Raw genomic sequence first — 5,783 nt, 5'->3', positions numbered from 1 at the left:
TTTGGATTGTTGTATTTTCATTTTCGTTTGTTTCCATATATATTTTAATTTCTTCTCTAATTGCCTGGTTGACCCACTCATTCGTTAGTAGGGTGTTCTTTAACCTCCATGCTTTTGGAGGTTTTCCAGACTTTTTCCTGTGGTTGATTTCAAGCTTCATAGCATTGTGGTCTGAAAGTATGCATGGTATAATTTCAATTCTTGTAAACTTGTGAAGGGCTGTTTTGTGACCCAGTATATGATCTATCTTGGAGAATGTTCCATGTGCACTCGAGAAGAAAGTATATTCTGTTGCTTTGGGATGCAGAGTTCTAAATATATCTGTCAAGTTCATCTGATCCAATGTATCATTCAGGGCCCTTATTTCTTTATTGACTGTGTGTCTAGATGATCTATCCATTTCTGTAAGTGGGGTGTTAAAGTCCCCTGCAATGACCACATTCTTATCAATAAGGTTGCTTATGTTTATGAGTAATTGTTTTATATATCTGGGGGCTCCGGTATTCGGCGCATAGACATTTATAATAGTTAGCTCTTCCTGATGGATAGACCCTGTGATTATTATATAATGCCCTTCTTCATCTCTTGTTACAGCCTTTAATTTAAAGTCTAGTTTGTCTGATATAAGTATGGCTACTCCAGCTTTCTTTTGGCTTCCAGTAGCATGATAAATAGTTCTCCATCCCCTCACTCTCAATCTAAAGGTGTCCTCAGATCTAAAATGAGTCTCTTGTAGACAGCAAATAGATGGGTCTTGTTTTTGTATCCATTCTGATACCCTATGTCTTTTAGTTGGTGCATTTAATCCATTTACATTCAGTGTTATTATAGAAAGATACGGGTTTAGAGTCATTGTGATGTCTGTATGTTTTATGCTTGTAGTGATGTCTCTGGTACTTTGTCTCACAGGATCCCCCTTAGGATCTCTTGTAGGGCTGGTTTCGTGGTGACAAATTCCTTCAGTTTTTGTTTGTTTGGGAAGACCTTTATCTCTCCTTCTATTCTAAATGACAGACTTGCTGGATAAAGGATTCTCGGCTGCATATTTTTTCTGTTTAGCACACTGAAGATATCGTGCCAAGCCTTTCTGGCCTGCCAAGTTTCAAAGGAGAGATCAGTCACGAGTCTTATAGGTCTCCCTTTATAAGTGAGGGCACGTTTATCCCTTGCTGCTTTCAGAATTTTCTCTTTATCCTTGTATTTTGCCAGTTTCACTATGATATGTCGTGCAGAAGATCGATTCAAGTTACGTCTGAAGGGAGTTCTCTGTGCCTCTTGGATTTCAATGCCTTTTTCCTTCCCCAGTTCAGGGAAGTTCTCAGCTATAATTTCTTCAAGTACCCCTTCAGCACCTTTCCCTCTCTCTTCCTCCTCTGGGATACCAATTATGCGTATATTATTTCTTTTTAGTGTATCACTTAGTTCTCAAATTTTCCCCTCATACTCCTGGATTTTTTTATCTCTCTTTCTTTCAGCTTCCTCTTTCTCCATAACTTTATCTTCTAGTTCGCCTATTCTCTCCTCTGCCTCTTCAAGCCGAGCTGTCGTGGTTTCCATTTTGTTTTGCATTTCGTTTAAAGCGTTTTTCAGCTCCTCGTGGCTGGTCCTTAGTCCCTTGATCTCTGTAGCAAGAGATTCTCTGCTGTCCTGTATACTGTTTTCAAGCCCAGCGATTAATTTTATGACTATTATTCTAAATTCACTTTCTGTTATATTATTTTAATCCTTTTTGATCAGTTCATTCGCTGTTGTTATTTCCTGGAGATTCTTCTGAGGGGAATTCTTCCGTTTGGTCATTTTGGATAGTCCCTGGAGTGGTGAGGACCTGCAGGGCACTTCCCCTGTGCTGTGGTGTATAACTGGAGTTGGTGAGCGGGGCCGCAGTCCTACCTGATGTCTGCCCCCAGCCCACCGCTGGGGCCACAGTCAGACTGGTGTGTGCCTTCTCTTCCCCTCTCCTAGGGGCGGGATTCACTGTGGGGTGGCGTGGCCCGTCTGGGCTACTTGCACACTGCCAGGCTTGTGGTGCTGGGGATCTGGCGTATTAGCTGGGGTGGGTAGGCAAGGTGCACGGGGGCAGGAGGGGCAGGCTTAGCTCGCTTCTCCTTAGGTGATCCACTTCAGGAGGGGCCCTGTGGCAGCGGGAGGGAGTCAGATCCGCTGCCGGAGGTTTGGCTCTGCAGATGCACAGAGTTTGGTGTTTGCGCTGCGCGAGCAAGTTCCCTGGCAGGAACTGGTTCCCTTTGGGATTTTGGCTGGGGGATGGGCGGGGGAGATGGCGCTGGCGCCTTTGTTCCCCGCCAAGCTGAGCTCTGCCGTCCGGGGGCTCAGCAGCTCTCCCTCCCTTTGTCCTCCAGCCTTCCCGCTTTCTGAGCAGAGCTGTTAACTTATGACCTCCCAGACGCTAAGTCGCGCTTGCTGTCGGAACACAGTCCGTCAGGCCCCTCCGCTTTTGCCAGCCAGACTCGGGGGCTCCGCTTGGCCGGCGAGCTGCCCCTCCGCCCCGGCTCCCTCCCGCCAGTCCGTGGAGCACGCACCGCCTCGCCGCCCTTCCTACCCTCTTCCGTGGGCCTCTCGTCTGCGCTTGGCTCCGGAGACTCCGTTCTGCTAATCCTCTGGCGGTTTTCTGGGTTCTTTAGGCAGGTGTAGGTGGAATCTAAGTGATCAGCAGGACGCGCGGTGAGCCCAGCGTCCTCCTACCCCGCCATCTTCCGGACTCCTCTCTACCTTATATTTGATTCCAAGATGCCTTTTTTGCCCCCTGAAAATCTAGATATTTCCATCTGAGCTCAAGCTATAGGTTTATGGCAATACCTATGTTTTGAGTTCCAACTGAGACATTGAGACACCAAGAACACATCTTCTCTGATATAAGCAATGGCTGTGGAACAGATATTCCTGGACACCCGCAGTTTATTTACTGGTGTTACTTACTGGTGCATACAGGATGCAACTCTATGGGCCATCTACCCTATCCTCGCTACACAGGTGTTCTACTGAGTGGCCCCCTTGGAGGTAGGAGTAAAAGGAATAGCTCTGGACTGAGGCTCCTGGATCACCTGTAAAAATCACTTGTGCATTAGAGAATTCCTTCCTTCTTCCTTCCTTCCTTTTTTCTTTCTTTCCTTTCCTTTCCTTTCCTTTCCTTTCCTTTCTTCCTTCCTTTCCTTCCTTCCTTTTCTCCCTCCCTCCTTCCTTTTCCTTCCTTCTTTCCTTCCTTCCTTCTTTCCTTCCTTCCTTCCTTTCCTTCCTCCCTCTTTTCTTTTCTGTCTTTCCATTAGAGGATTTCATCCATGATTTTCCTCTCACTGTTCATTCATTCATTCATTCAATCAACCTGTATTTATTGAGTTCCTAGTATGTGCCAGGGTCTATGATAGATGATAGGGTACCATGTGAGCCAAACATGGTTTCTGGCCTCATAAAAATCAGACTAGTGAGGAAAATAGACATTAAACTAACAACATCACAAATATATAATTACAAAATATGGACATTCAGAGGGAAAATTATGGTGTGTTATAAAAACGTAAAAATGAGGAGTTCTGGTTCAAGCTGACGAAGTTCCATAAGGGCTGACTTTTGAAAGATTCATGAGAATTAACATGCAGAGGTGAAGATGTGGTCAAGGGGCACAGTCCAGTCAGAGGCATGTAAAGGCCCTGAGGTGGGAAGGAACAGAGTATTTTGGGGGAACTGAAGAAAAGATGGGAAAAAAGGATATCTAAGAGCAGTGGTGATGGTGATATATGTGTGGTAATGATTATTTTTTTTATAGCTGACCCGTATGAGGAGGAGTCTGAGGGATTAAGTTAGCAATGCCAACAAAGTAGGTTTCTGTCTTTTTGAGTATCCATAATTGAACTACTGCACTATGCAGCCTGTTTGCATGAGGCTGCTACCTCTTTTGTTTGTTACTGATTTTGTTTTATCTATCTTCCAGGGTCACATCTTGAGGGCCCCCTGGGGCCTTTGGTTTTTATTGTGGATGCTTTTCTTAAAACTGCAATTAGCTCTCAGATTTCCTTTTTTTTTTTAAGATTTTTTTTATTTGGTGGTGCAGTCTCTACACCAAACATGGGGTTTGAACTCATGACCCCAAGATCAAGAGTCACACACTCTTCTGACTGAGCCAGGCAGGTGCCCAGATTTCTTCTTTTCTTTAAAAAAAGATATTTTGGGAAAAATGGGTACATTGAGATGTTATTGACACACAACCCCCCCCCCAAATTTTATACTTAAAATATGCTTTGAGAAATTTTTATAAGTTTCTGACATGCACATAACCATGAAACTATCACTACAATTAGGATAATAATATATCCATCACCCCATGCCTCTTTGACTCCCTCATTTCTGGGCATCCTTCCTCCACCCAATAACCTCTCCTGCACCCAGTCCTGAGGCAATCAGCTTTATGTCATTACAGTTAGTTTGCATTTCTAGAATTCCTTATAACTAGATTCATACAGTATTTACTCTTTCTTTGGCTTCTTAACACTTGGTGTAAGTGTATTAAGATTCATCCATGTGGGTGCATGTTTTTTTGATTCATTCCTTTTTATTTCTGAGTAATATTTCATTGTGTGATTGTATCACAATTTGTTTATCCATTCATTTTTTTGAGGGGCATTTGAGTTGTTTTCCATTTGTGACATTAATACATAAAGCTCCTATGGAATTCATGTGCTTGTCTTTGTATGGATATATGTTTTATTTCTCTTGCGTCAATAAAATGGCTAAACTGTATGATGGATGAATGTTTAACTTTTTAAGAAGCTGACAGACTCTTTTACAAAGTGGCGTAAGATTTTACATTATCACCAGCAGCATGTGAGATTTTCAGTTCCTTCATATCTTCATCAGAACTTGGCAATGGCCAGTCTTTTTGACTAAAGACATTTAAGATGGTGTGTAGCAATATCTCACTGTGGTTTTAATTTGTATTTCCCTAATGGCAAATAATGTTGAATACATTTTCATGTGTTTATTTGCCATGTCTTCTTGGGTGATATGTCTGTTCAAATATTTCCCCCCTCTTTTTTTTTGTTAGGTTGTTATCTTAATACTGAGTTTTGAGAATCCTTTATGTATTGTAGATACAAATCCTTAACAGTGTCTCTCAAAGATGGAAATTCTTAATTTTGATAGAATCTGATTAATCAAGTTTTTCCTTTATGGATTGTGCTTTTTTAAATATAAATTTCAGTTAGTCAACATACACTACAATATTGGTTTCAGAAGTAGAATTCAGTGATCCATCACTTACATACAACACCCAGTGCTCCTCATAACAAGTGCCCTCCTTAATACCCATCACTCATCTAGCCCATCTCCCACCCACCTCCCTCCATCAACCCTCAGTTTGTTCTCTATTGTTAAGCATCTCTTGTGGTTTGTTTCCCTTTATTCTCTTCCCCAATCCCATATGTTCATCTGTTTTACTTATTAAATTCCACATGAGTGAAATCATATAATATTTATCTTTCTCTGAATGACATTTTGATTAGCTAGAATGCTGTCTCCATCAACATAATTGCAAATGGCAGGATTTCATCCTTTTTGATGGCATAGTAATATTCCATTGTGTATATATACCACATCTTTATCTATTCACCAGTAGTGGGCATTTGGGCTCTCTCCATAGTTTGTCTATTATTGATAATGTTGCTATAAACATTGGAAAGCATGTACGCCTTTGAATCTGTATTTTTGTATCCTCTGGGTAAATACCTAATAGTGCAATTACTGGATCATAGAATAGTTTTATTTTTAGCTTTTTG

This window comes from Panthera uncia, chromosome B1, assembly GCF_023721935.1.
Source record: "Panthera uncia isolate 11264 chromosome B1, Puncia_PCG_1.0, whole genome shotgun sequence".
NCBI lineage: Eukaryota > Metazoa > Chordata > Mammalia > Carnivora > Felidae > Panthera > Panthera uncia.
The sequence above is the reverse complement of the archived record's forward strand: the minus strand, read 5'-3'. Positions refer to the sequence as shown.